Below are 14,995 nucleotides of genomic sequence, written 5' to 3'. Positions count from 1 at the left end.
GGATATAAAGGAATTTAATGGGTGAATATGAAAAAAAAGGAGTAAATGCAAATTACCGGGAAAGCTTTTGCAATATAAGAAAAAAATGAAAAAAAAAATAAATAAATAAACCGATGCTCTTCAACGGGATGTATTTTACGAGATGGAGATCAGCACACATGTTGAAATTTTGATTTTAGATTTTCATTATTGTTATTATTTTTTCTACCCGATCGCATTTTAACATCGGTAACAACATTACAATAGAAACTAGTTTGAACATCGGAAGTTCCACTGATTCAACTGCCAGATTAGGAAGATCATGTCACAATCTGGTCACAGGTGGAAATAAACTTCTAGAATGTTGAGCAGTATTGAATCTTACGATATAGAAAGCATGACGTAGGCTAGTATTAACCACATAACTAGTCCTATGTAAAGGATGGGAAGACCTAAATGCAAGGGATGGTCAGAATTATGCTAACGTAAGAGTTAATCCAAACCGCAAACATTTTCACTTGACATTATAAGAATAATTATAGTTTTTTTATGTGTTTTGTCAATCCATTGTTTATTTTTTTTCCCACCAACAATAATAATTTCATACTTCTCATTGACAAAATACTTGATGGAATATTACCCTTTAATTTATAATGTGAAAATAATCCATGAACAACGTAAGGAAAATTATTCATGTTTCGAAGATAATGGATAACTATAGGTTGAAGAAAGAATGTGCAAGTGTGATTCGGAAGTTTGTGTAGAAACTGGGAAGGAGATTTGGTTTGGAAGTTTGTGTAGAAACTGGGAAGGAGATTTGGTTTAGTAATTGTTCAGTGGCTTCTTTCCTCTTGGTAAAGGTAGAAGAGTCACTCAAGCTATGGTTTGCTGCTCTTCTAGGACACTCCAAAGTCAAACCATTGCTCTCTAGTCTTGGGTAGTGCCATAGCCTCTGTACCATGGTCTTCCACTCGTGGATTAGAGTTCTCTTGCTTGAGGGTGCGCTCGGACACGCTGTTCTATCATTTGCTTTCCTCATTTTTTAATTTTTCAAGTTTTTATAGCTTATAAGAGGAAGATCTAATTTAATGTTGTTACTGTTCTTAATATATATAATTTTGATTATTTATTACTTCTTTTGTAGCTTGTTTATTTCCTTGTTTCCTTTGCACACTGGGTTATTTTTTTTCTTGGAGCCCTTGGACTTATAGCATCTTGCTTTTCCAACTAGGATTATAGCTTAGCTTGTAATAATTGTAATGCTATTAGAATTATTCATGAATATCTAAATCGTGACAGTACGTTAGTACATGCAAGATAAATGCAGGTAAAGTTGAGAACAACACGAGTCTGCAGAGAACGTCGACGCCATGTTTCTAAGCCTTATGCGCAACAATACGAAACCATTAATACTGAGGAAATCGTTTTCGCTACGGGGTCTAACCTTTAATCAAGGTCTGTTGTCTTGTTCTTTTATGGGAAAAATGAATTAATGCTCTTGTATCTGTGAATGTATATACAAACCTTGCGGCCTATTAAAATCCTTATCCCTGATCTGGATATACATGCATTGCACAGTCATTAAGTTAGGTCTTTGTGCGTGTTGCCTAAGATTTTTTTTATATGTACAATTCTGATCAGCCTTTGCATTCAAATCTTCCTAGACTGTATCATGCTGTATGTATGTAATTTGTTTTAACAGTCGTGCCTTATCCATGATAAGATTTAACACCATAGATATCCTATAAATATCTATGATCAACATCATTGTAGAGGTTTATTGCAGCTGTTACCAGATTGTGGAATGATCTTCCCGATCTGGCGGTTGAATTGATGGAACTGTAGGAGTTCAAACCTGCTGAAAATACTTTAATGTTGCCGTGATTCTCGTTTGTTTATAGGCCTATGTGATTAATCTATTTTAAAGCTGTAACCTGTTCGTGTTGTTATTTTTCATAGTTTATTCCATACTCGTCTATTCCCTTTCCGTACTGGACTGCTTTTCCTATTTCAGGCTCGTAGTGTAACGTCGTACTTTTCCAACTAGGGTTGTATCTTGGCTAGTGATACTCGTAATGAACATTTCATTAAGAATATAATGTGATATTTCCGTGAGCCAAGGCATGCGCATGTACATTTACAGTATATTACTCTCTCTCTCTCTCTCTCTCTCTCTCTCTCTCTCTCTCTCTCTCTCTCTCTCTCTCTCTCTCTCTCTCTCTCTTTCTATTCAGTGCTCTTAAGTTAATCGAAATTGTTCGATTTTCGTTCGCAACATTGCTCTTTCCGTATATTCTTTGACCCCCTCGCCATTTTTGGCTTTATTTTTTATTTGACATTCTTATTTTGAATACACATCGTTCATGAAATGCCACATATCAGGTTAATAATTAGTCGCTTTTGAAAATGCACATAGGCACTTCGTCACTCATACTTGAACTAGGAGTGTGAAGTAATTGACGCTACACTCCTGGTTTGACTTTTGTTATCGTAAAAACCGGTTAGAGGCTCTATGATAATGATTGGACTCGTGTTATTTCGTTTTATGAGGGGACTCATAGACTGGATAAGCTTACGCCATTTGTTTATCAGGACCTGCGAGTAAAATAAACGATAAAACTTGGAAGCAGATATATTTTTTTAATCTGATCACTCACACTGAACATGGTTCGTACTTTCATCATTCAAAGCGTAATGTGAGCTCGTTATGGCGATAAAATGCCACATGTGTCTGTGTTTAATTTGTCTGTTTGTGCCGAAATTCTACCGTTATAATTCCGTGTTTAGAATGTTTGTCGTTGAGCCCTTGGTCAGGCTCTCTCACCAATGGCTTCTATACCAGATTATAGAATGAAGGATTCTTGATTCGGGTTTTGGTGCTGGTATGTAACTACTTAAAGACGCTCTCGTTTACTAACGTAGCTCTTGATTGTATGGAAACACTGATAATGATTAATCATTTGTATCTAACTGTTCAATTCTCCGCTGCTTTTAACACCCGGTTCAGCACATGGTCTAAAGTACGGTCTAGGGAAGTATCTCAATCGTGGTCTAAAGATTATTTCAGCTGTAGTAGACGCTGAAGTTGAATTCAGGGAAGGCAATATCGCAGCTTCAAGAGCTGTAGTTATTTTTTTTTAATCATGTTGTGAATGTGAATGGTTTTTTGGAAAATACGGAATTTGAGAAATATATTTGCAATGACCTTCATGAGCTATATGTCGAAGTTTTAAGTTCTTGCTGAATATCAGTGGCAAAATGATATTCAGCAAGAACTGTGCGATAGTTTCAAGAGCTAGTTTTGGGCACAAATGTCATTTATCGCATAATGAAGTAAAACTTGTTACATGACATTTCATGGGTCCTGTGATTAGAGTCAATATTAATTTACCCGCATTTCTGAAGTGCATAAGAGCTTATGTTCATCGAAAGGGATTGATAAGTTTTATTTTGCAAAATTTGGTCTATCATTAGGAATTTTCTTGTGTCTTGAATTCAGTTTAAAAAAAGGAAGACCGCATTTGTCATCACCTTTGCTATAAGTGATTCTAGTAATTAGTATTAAAATGTGATAACTAAATGTAAATATCTTCACGGTTTCACAGTTTCTCTATGTGCCATGTTTCTCAAACATCTATTTTATGACTCCGTGGCTCTAGGCTACATGCGTTTATTTACTTTGCTTGTTTGTTCACATATTTATTCCTTTATATATAAAGTTTTTGTTTAATCAGTTGGAGTGTTATACTTCCCTCATATTGCGTTGTATTCTCTGTCTAGCTTTATTCCTCTATGTACGAAGTTTCTGTTTATTCAGTTGTAGAGTTATTTCTCTCATATTGCATTGTATTATCTGTCTAGCTTTATTACTCTATGCACGAAGTTTCTGTTTATTCAGTAGTAGCGCCATTCCTCTCTCATATTGCGTTCTATTCTCTGTCTAGCCAGGAAGGTGTATGGTCGTTTGACTTGTCCCATAAGAACATTTCATATTCCGGAAAGCCCGCAGAAGTAATTTCCCATTTTCATGAATTCCAAGTATGCACGATACTGATATGACCACTTTAATAATTTGGCATTGGCCGATTTACATCCAATCGCTTTCCTCTATCCCTCCTATCCCTTTTCGTGTGATTAGGTCAGGCTGGATTGAACTGGAATTTATCGAGAAATATTTTTGAAGTTAGTTATTGCTGTGCATTATTTTAATTTTTCTCGATTGTGCCTACAACAAAATATTCCTGAATGCATGTAGACTTGATCTCACACAATGGTAAGAATAGTTTAGAATCAGTAAGCTTGGTATTATATATGGGATGCTTTCATAGAATTTGAGAAATTTGGTTTTTGTATTTCTTTTTTTTTTACGTAGGATTAATATTCTTTTTCATGTAGTAGGGGTTCCAAAAAAGGGTTTTCAATCTATAAGGGATGGTAAATTGAATAATATGGGTGGTTTAACGTTAAGCGTTTGAACGCAATTATTTTATGAGTAATATTTCAATTTCCTTACTCTTTTTGTGGAAGCATGATCTTTCCCACAACCGTTATACTTACATTAAAGGGTCGGTTGCCTGATGCCCTCCCCAATGCCTTCTATCTTAGGTATCCTCTTCCACCAAACCTTTTCTCTTAATATCATCCTTCACCTTATCTCACCATTTAATTCTCTCAGTCTCGATATCCCCTATCCCAATAGATTCCTCCGAAGCCATCTTCTCTCCCTCCCCACCATCCATTCTCAACATGTTCCCGCACCATCTCAGTTGTGATAGTTATCACCTCTGCAATCTTTACTACGCCTGCCATTCTAATTATTTCATAATTTTCTATTCTTTTAAGTCTTGATACTCCCATAACCCACCCCAGCGTATGAGCGTGATATTTAAGTATAATATTTTAATTTTTTGCGAGTACACAATATACTGTATCCCCCGTGACTCAAACTTCAAGGGGACCCCCCCCCCCCCCCGTTAGTCACGCCCCTTACATGTTGCATATCAGAATAGTCAATTGTTCTTTGGCACCTTTAAAGATCTTCTAATGAATTGTTTAAAAATCCTGGTTAGGTCTACTGACTTTGTTCTTTGGACAAAAGCGTTATTAGATTTCAAGAGCAAACCGTAATACCTTAATTAGAATGTCTTTGAAGGTATTTGTTCATTCGATTTACATCACACATTGGATTTTCCAGGACGGTACTTTTAGTATGACTTGTTTTGTTTTGCGTTCCTATAGCAACACCCATCCCATCTTTTAATTATACCTCTGCAGCATAGTGGTTTAAAGAGGTAAATCTTGAAGCTGAACTGCTATTCTATCTTATTTCTCTTATTCTTGTCTTTTGTTAAAAGTTTTTATAGTTTATATAGGAGATATTTATTTTAATGTTGTTATTCTTCTTAAAATATTTTATTTTGATTTTTTCCTTTCCTCACTGGGCTATTTTCCCTGTTGGAACACCTGGGCTTATAGCATCCTGCTTTTCCAACTATAGGGGTGTAGCTTAGCTAGTAATAATATTAATTATGTATGTATGGATAGATAGATAGATAGGTAAATAGATAGATAGTTAGATAGATAGATTTATTATTCATACCTAATTTTCATTTTACCACAGTAATAATAATATATTTGGGGTGTAAAATCTTTGAATAACTACTGCCAATAGAGACACCGGGAATAGGAAGGCTGTTTGGGAAGTCAATGATATATTTGGTATATATATATATATATATATATATATATATATATATATATATATATATATATATATATATATATATATATATATATATATATATATATTTATATATATATGCATGACTGCAGTTAGTTTATCTTGCAGGTTTCGTTGAACGAAAGGCAACTGCTTACTTATACTATCTTAAATTAGGTCCTTTTCCAGTTTCCTATAGATAGCCTACTCTTCACTTCTGGATTCGAAGTGTTTAAGATGATAAAAGATAACCATCTTGAAATTATTCCTTATATTTTTCTATGCTTTACAGCAAGCTTTTGGACTACTACGTCTATAATCATGATTATAACTAGAAATGAGATTTTGTGTGGCGTTTACTGCTTTGTTTACAAAATATTGAAATATTTTGGCTAATGATAAGCCAGTTAGTTACACAAAGAAAATAACTATTTATACATCATAAGATAATGAAATGACTTTGTGATGATATATGACAGTGTTTCAGAGGAAGAAAAAGAGCATAACACGTATGAATAACCGCGAGGCCGCTAGGCATTAGTACAATGCTCTCTCTCTCTCTCTCTCTCTCTCTCTCTCTCTCTCTCTCTCTCTCTCATACGTTTTAATTAACTGTGGTTATCACCATCGTTATTATTTATACTAGGAAAGTATTGATTCTGCATTTTCCTTTTTTACCTTTGTTCTTAGTTTCGTTGGGTAAAGTAGGCTTAGTGTTAACACGGTCTGTTACCAAGGTTACCAGAGTTCTAGTTCCCTTCTTCTCTTTGTTAATTTTATTATTCCATTTGCTTTTCACAAAGCTTCTTTATAGGTGTCTTTAAGGGTATTGCGTTTATTTGCTAATTAGCATAGTATCAAAGGATTCTGGATTCTGTTTTTTGTTTTATCGATGGACGTTTTTATTTATTTTGATTGGTGCTTTTAAACCATCTTGTTTATGATTTTGAATATTCTCTACCCTTAAAGTTGATAAGGTAGACGAAAAAAAGATGTACAATAGTGATATAAGAAATAACTTCACCAATAGAAATAATGAAACCTATGAGCCGGTACCAAACGTAACAGTAGGAGAGGTAAAGAAAGCACGAAAAGAGGCAATGCAGTATGAGAAGATGACCTAACAATTGAGGAGATTTCATAACTGTAAAATGGCTGAACTATACATCAAATCCCATCAAGAATACTCTATACTTATAGCTTGGAAAACCTTTATTATTATTAGAATTCACAAAAAAGGGAGACACAAAAGACCTGAAAAATTACCGCCCAATAAGTTTATTCTCCGTAATATATATAAAATATTTACAAAGATCACATAAAGCCGAATAGAAAGACATCTAGACTTTAATCAACCAAGAGAGCAGGCAGACTTTAGAAGTGGTTATTCAACAGCTGACCATATCCATGTAATTAACAAACTAATGGAAAAATTAAGTGTGTGACAAACCACTATGTATGGCATTTATAGACTATGAGAAAGCATTTGATTTTGTCAAAACATCAGTAGTAATGAAAGCCCTTAAAAAACAAGGAATAGAAGAATCTTATGATAGAACACTTGAAGATATCTTTACAAGAAGTACAGCAATCCTAAAACTGCATAAAGATAGGGAGAGAATTCTGATTGAAAAAGAAGTTAGAAAGGGAGACTCCATCTCTCCTAAATAATTCACACCATGTCTAGAAAATTTTTAGAATTTAGGTTGGGAAAATGTAAGAATTTATATTGATGTGGAATACCTTAACAACTTAAGAGTTACAGGTAGCATGGTTATGTTTAGTGAATCATTGGAGGAATTACAAAAGAAGATAGAAGATTTGAATAGAGAACGCAGAAATGTAGGACTGAAAAATGAATATGAGTAAAACTAAGATAATGTTCTATTAAAATGTAGAGACAGCAAATAAGTTTTTGACGAGCGTCTGGGGATTGCTAATGAATATATGTACTTAGAAAAGACATTAAGTGTTTCCCCAGGACACGAGACCGAAATTAAAGGAAGGATAAGCATGGGATGGGGAGAATTTGGTAAACAAAATAAAATGATGAAAAGTAAAATGTCACTTTCTCTGAAAGGAAAAGTATTTAATGAGTTGGTCCTACTAGTATTATCTTATGTGTCAGAAGCTTGGAGACTTACTAAAGCCTTAAAACATAAGCTAGTTACAACTCAAGGAGTTATGGAAAGAAAATACTGAGAATAATACGAAGAGACAGAAAAAGTGCAACATGGATAAGAGAGCTAACTAAAGTAGAGATATTTCAACAACTTGTAAGAAAAAGATATGGACATGGGCAGGACATGTAATGAGAATGACAGACAATAGGTAGACATTAAGAATATCTGATTGGGTCCATAGAGACTGTAAAAGAAGCAGAGGGAGAAAGAGAAGACGATGGATAGACGAACTGAGGAAATTTGCGGGCGTGGACTGACACAGAAAGACCATAAACAGATCCAAGTGGGAGGACATGTCTGGGGTCTTAGATTTGCAGTGGACTAGTAACGGCTGATATATATATGTGTGTGTATATACAGGTATATATATATATATATATATATATGTATATATATATATATATATATATGTATATAAATTATATATATCATCATCATCTCATGCTACTACGCCTATTGACGCAAAGGGCTGGGTTAGATTTCACCAGTTGTCTCTTATCTTGAACTTTTAAATCAATACTTCTCCATTCATCATCGCCTACTTGACGTTTCCTAGTCCTCAGCCATGTAGGCCTGGGTCTTCCAACTCTTCTAGTGCCTCGTAGAGCCCAGTTGGAAGTTTATAAGTTTATATGGAGCTCAGTTGAAAGTTTGCACACACACACACACACATATATATATATATATATATATACACACACACACACACACATATATATATATATATATATATATGTATGTATATATGTATATGCGTGTATAGCTTCAACACTCATATATGCGTACTATTAACATCAGGCTGTGCACTCGTGTATACTTTTTATTATTTCTTCATTGCCGGAAAGCAAAAGATGAAAATTATTTTTAGCCGATTTCCTTTTGGTAAGGTTTGGATCTTATTTCAGGAGAGTAGTCCGGATGCCAGATTACGCGTCTTTCAGCACGAAATCCCCTTCGCTTGCATTTAAGCAAAGGTCTCGGGCCCTTTCATCTAAGTGGCCTTCGTAGAGATTTCAGAGTAAAAGGGATGAAAAACACGAGTGCTGGAAATGTTAGGGGAAATACGATTTATATTTATTCGTTGGGGATTGGATTTTATATCGAGAAGTAATTGGCTGTTAATGGAAAAAGGAAATGTAATACGTATAAACTAATAGAATGAAAAATAAAATCAATTTCGTTCTTAGATTGGAAGTACTAAGGTTCGTAGAGTACATAGAGTATGGGTATAAAAGTAACTTACGTATTTGCAATTCGTTTGAGCAATTTGGTGTTGTTTATATTATAGTTTGTAATTGAGAATATGATTTCTTAGTATTTACTGTAATTAAGTGTTTTCTCCCTTCTCTCATTACTTTCAGATTTTCCCATTTGTTTATGGAGTCTTTGTTTCTAGTCAGCCTTCTCCATATTCCTCAGTCCTGTATATCTTGTTCTCTTGAAAATGTAGTTACAAGAATATCGCCATACGAAGAGCGTTATCCGAATGTAATTCTGCATACTCTTTGCTTACAATATCGTTTGTTTAGAAGTAAAGCAATATTTTTCCCGAAACATTACTGAAGAAAGATAGTTCAATGTTGATTGCACATCGGGAAGCAATCCCTTTGGATTTTAATTACCTTTGCGATGTGATACTTAGAATATTTCACCCAAACGTCTTGATGTTGATTACTGACGTGTTCAAGGTGATATGAGTCTAGATCGTATATAAATTATTTTCAGTGAGATGATTGTATTTAAATCACATTGCCTTTTACAATATTAAATGTGACTTCTCATGAATTGTGCTTTGAATGGCAGTGATGAGTTTGTTACAGGAAACATCGCAATTTTATCCCACGACAAAGCATGTCAATGTGTTCGTTATACGGTTTTGGCCTTTTCTGCAGGCACGTTTTATTTTAATAACTTTTATTTATACAAACGTGTATTTATTATGAGAAACGTTTAATCGTCTAACTGGTATTTCTTCACATCTTGTTTTGGTGCATTAAAGGGCTGAGGGGTATTTGTTTAATATATATATATATATATATATATATTATGTATATACTTATATGTATAGTTTATACACAGACATATATATATATATATATATATATGGATGGATGTGTGTGTGTGTGTGTGTCATAGCTACGGAATGAAAAGTGAAAAGAGTAAAGTGAAGTTAGTATTTTCGTCTTATTGGTGACTTGGTGACACTGTGAGTCCAATCAAGTCTTCTCACTTTTCCTGTCGTGGATATACATATTTTATGCTCATCACGCGTCAGCAGTCGTGGTTTCAACAGACATACTGTATATATATATATATATATGCATATAGGTAAGTATATATATATATATATATATTGTATATATATATATATATATATATATTGTATATATATATATATATATATTGTATATATATATATATATATATTGTATATATATATATATATATATATTGTGTATATATATATATATATATATACTGTATATATATATTAGAGTACATATCTTTGCACATGATGGAAAATAGACTTAAATTGCCCGAAATTGCAAAGCAAAACGCTGAACAGAAACACGATGGATAAACACACAGCAATATCTCGGGAGAAAACACAAATATTGTCATGTCAGCTTGAGCACTAATGGTTTAGATACATAACCTGTTGCATTTACCTGAGCAGCCTAAGCAAACGCTGTCTATATTCTCATGCTAAGAACATAAAATCTTAGTGTGTGGTTTATTAGATATTGTCGCTCAGTGATTTGTGGTAGGGAAAATTCTGGGTTGGCATTGACCTCGGTGTAAGATGACAGTCTTATTAATATGCTGTTTTTCTAGAGGATTGACGATATGCGTTGATCTTGCTCTCTTTTGATTATTATTATTATTATTATTATTATTATTATTATTATTATTATTATTATTATTACCAGCTAAGCTACAACCCTAGTTGGAAAAGCAGGATGCTATAAGCCCAGGGCCCCCCAAAAGGGAAAATAGGCCCGTGAGGAAAGGAAACAAGGAAAAAGTAAATATTTTATAAACAGCAACAACATAAAAGTAAATATTTCCTATGTAAACTATAAACACTTTAATAAAACAAGAGGAAGAGAGATAAGATAGAATAGTGTGCTCAAGTATACCCTCCCTTTTAAGAATAAAAACAATTTTAGGTTTATAATTGCATGCTGATCGATATGAAATTAGCAATTGATTTTTGTTGTTTTATACACTCGAGGCCTCTAAAATATATTGGGATTTCTATGAAGCGTTCTGGATGAGTATATGTTTCACTGAATCTAGTTTATATACGATCTATACTCAAATTACTTTGAACACCTGAGGATTTTAGTTTATATACGATCTATACTCAAATTACTTTGAACACCTGAGCATTTTAGTTTATATACGATCTATACTCAAATTACTTTGAACACCTGAGCATTTTAGTTTATATACGATCTATACTCAAATTACTTTGAACACCTGAGCATTTTAGTTTATATACGATCTATACTCAAATTACTTTGAACACCTGAGCATTTTAGTTTATATACGATCTATACTCAAATTACTTTGAACACCTGAGGATTTTAGTTTATATACGATCTATACTCAAATTACTTTGAACACCTGAGGATTGTTATAGAATGTCTTGAACAATATCAAGACGTTTAGGTGGAATACATAATTTTAAGTATTTTATTGCAAAGGTAATTAAAATCCAAAGGTATTGCTTGCTGCAAGTGTGAAAAACAACAATGGTCGAATTAATAACTATCTTTCATTCATCAGTAATTGCTTCATTCTTAAGCAGACGACAGTGTAAACAAGCTATGTGCAGCACTGCATTCTTAAGAATGTTCTTCGTTTGGATATATATATATATATATATATATATTTATATATATATATATATATATATATAATATATATATATATATATATATATATATTTAAATATATATATATGAAGCAATTGATACACATTAATTCATCATTTCAAGTTAGATCTAACGCTGCAATAATGATATAATGTAATTAAAAAGAATTTTACCATTTTAGATCAAAGCGAATCAATTTATTTTATTCATGTTTTTAGCTTTGATGATGGGATACATGATTTCCCGAGAGCATGGTATTCTCCTTAAATGTAATTTAAAATGCTGAAGTTTTTGCTTTTGTTTGACTTCCTTGTATATATATATATATATATATATATAAAATGCTATGAATATACATATAATTCTAAACATATACAGCTTTTGTTCACATGCCTTCTTACACACACACACACACACACACATATATATATATATATATATAAATATTATGTATATATGTATATATATATATATATATATATTATGTATATATATGTGTATATATATTATATATATGTATATATATACACGTATATATATATATATATATACACGTATATATATATATATATATATACACGTATATATATATATATATATATAGACACAGACATACACACACGCACCCAAGTGACGTGGCATAATTATGCAAATGTATATCTATTTTACATATTAAGCTTTACCCCAAGTATGTAAGCTATATACCAAATCTGTGTGAAACAGACTTATAATTTGAAAGTTACAATGAAATGTACATATTTTGAGTTATGAACAAATTAATATGGTCATTGCAGCCTTGTTTACATGCGGATTAGCATGTAATTAACTAATTTCCTCTGCAAACGTACGTAGATGATATAGGCAAACTATGACTAATAATCATCATGTCGTTCTGGAGATGCTACTCTTTAGGGTTTCAACAAAATCCAGTGTTAGAATTACGTAATCAAACTTTTCTTACAGTATATTCCAGGTATGCTGGTAGCATATTGGGAAGTTATAGCAAATTTCATCCATCCCGTTTGTTTTTGAATCCCCGGAAACATTAGGCTCCTTGAAGCCCCCATTACAGTCAATCTTGAGTGCAGGGAATAAACTGGACACTCAAAATAGAATGTACGGGCTTTACTCTTCAGGGAAAGGATTAAGCCTAAAACCATGACAATTCATAGCTATTGCCTTCACTTGTTTGGCCATTGAGGGCAAGGGATAGGTTATACGATGCCAACATTCAGAGGAACAATGATACTGTTATGGTTTCCTTAGCATTTCACCTTCCCAAACAGCCTTGTTTGTCCATTAGTAGCTCTGAGTGCGTCGTTTGGATATCTACATTTACAGCCTAAGCTCGGCTTTTGGATTAATTTGCTGTAGCCTAACGTATTAATATCTCTATATTGCCTTGTACTAGCAGCTCTGACAAATGGTAAAGGTTATCTCTCAGTCAGCCAGGGACTATGATCAATCATTGTGGGTCATTCCATCTTTTTGTGGAGATTGTATTCTGTGGAAAATTCCAAAGTGTTTGTTTGGTCGTATGTGTATTCTTAGCTATGCGGCAAATGCTTATTTGTGTTTTTCTAAGTAAATTTTGATTCTGGTTTAAATGAAGATGATTTACAGTCCGATTGATTGAAGGGAAATTTAAGTAGGGATTTATTATATGAACTTAATCTACGGAATATCAAAATATGAATAGTCTTTTTGATATACGCTGTTTAATTCTTTTTATATAGAATTTTCATATAGATTCTTTATTGGTTGAATTTCATGACACACTGTAGCTTCCCTGAAGGGCATGCTTCTAGTTTATTTGAGAATGATGTATCAGGATTAAATGTCATTTATTAAGGTATGAGGAATTTATTTACTCTTCTTTGGTTTCAGCGTTTACAAATTTCCTATGGACCATTTTGAAAACATGACCTCAATACCGTTGAAATCTTTTCAAATAGGCAGCACTGGAAGGGTGTTGCATTGTAATCATGTCAGGGGAAAAGTAGTTGAAAAAATGCTTGAGTTGAGACCTTCCCGAGGAAGGTAGAGCTGAAGAAATATTTTGAAAAGGGGTCACGTTAACTCATTCACTGGAAAAGGGTCCTTTATGTGAAATCTTTCAATAAAATTATCACGTGGTAAAATATTTTGAAGTGTGCACATATGTGTATTTTAAAAAGTATTTATGTGTAGCAAAGACTAAAGGCATTTATAAGTTTGATATTTATTAAAAAGTCTCGTTACTGTAAATTTTAATTTTTCCAATCTAAGGTTATTTATTTATAAGATTGATATTTATTTCAAAGTCTAGTTAGGGTAAATTTTTATTTTTTCAATCTCAGGTTATTTATTTATAAGATTGATATTTATTACAAAGTATGTTTAGTGTAAATTTTAATTTTTCCAATCTAAGGTTATTTATTTATAAGATTGATATTTATTACAAAGTCTAGTTAGTGTAAATTTTTATTTTTCCACTCAAGGGTTATTTGTTTATAAGTTTGATATTTATTACAAAGTATAAGTGTAAATTTTTACTGTTCCAATCTAAGGTTATTTATTTTAGAAAGTTTATTAGCATTATGAATTTAGTTTAAAATTATGTATTTAGTGTTTTTAATTTAATGAAATAAGACACTAATTTGGAAAGATTTAAAATTTTTGTTTTGTATGATTTTATAAACAGGTCAGGGTTCTTGACTGAACACTGCATCACACACACACACACACACACATATATATATATATATATATATTAGTTTAATGATATTTTTGCAGTGGTTTCACCGTTAATATTTGATAATGGTGGCAAAAATATACAACATCAAATGGAGAAGATGAAGAAAGATAAGCCTTTTTTGATACAATCATTTTCATGTACGATAATAAAATTTTCATATTAATTCAAAAATTCCCCCGATATTGGAAGCATCCCTTGTCGGCCAGTAAAGGGTGACATTGATTTCACATTGAAATGTTAGAGAGGTTTTTAAGAGTCATTTTTCCCACGGCAGTATTTTTTTTTTACTGATATTCTCTTTGAGGGAGATTTTGAGTTCATTTCGGAATTTGAAAAAAAAGTGTCTCTTCGAATGTCATCAGTCATCCAGTGATGCAAGAGCTCTGGGTGAATTACCTATTCTGCTTACATGTTTCTAGCTTTTAAATATTTAAAGGCCTTTCATGAATGGCAGAGGCAAGGGACAGTGATATTGCCCTATTAAGCAGGACAATGC

At 32.7% G+C, this 14,995-nt stretch overlaps 1 protein-coding gene across 5 annotated transcripts in view; it reads left to right on the top strand.

Annotated features, from left to right (window-relative positions):
* Positions 1 to 14,995, top strand: part of LOC137617241 (glutamate-gated chloride channel-like) — a 959,538-nt gene that overhangs the window by 956 nt on the left and 943,587 nt on the right. The window lies entirely within an intron of this gene.

This window comes from Palaemon carinicauda, chromosome 23, assembly GCF_036898095.1.
Source record: "Palaemon carinicauda isolate YSFRI2023 chromosome 23, ASM3689809v2, whole genome shotgun sequence".
Classification (NCBI taxonomy): Eukaryota; Metazoa; Arthropoda; class Malacostraca; order Decapoda; family Palaemonidae; genus Palaemon; species Palaemon carinicauda.
The sequence above is the reverse complement of the archived record's forward strand: the minus strand, read 5'-3'. Positions and strand labels throughout refer to the sequence as shown.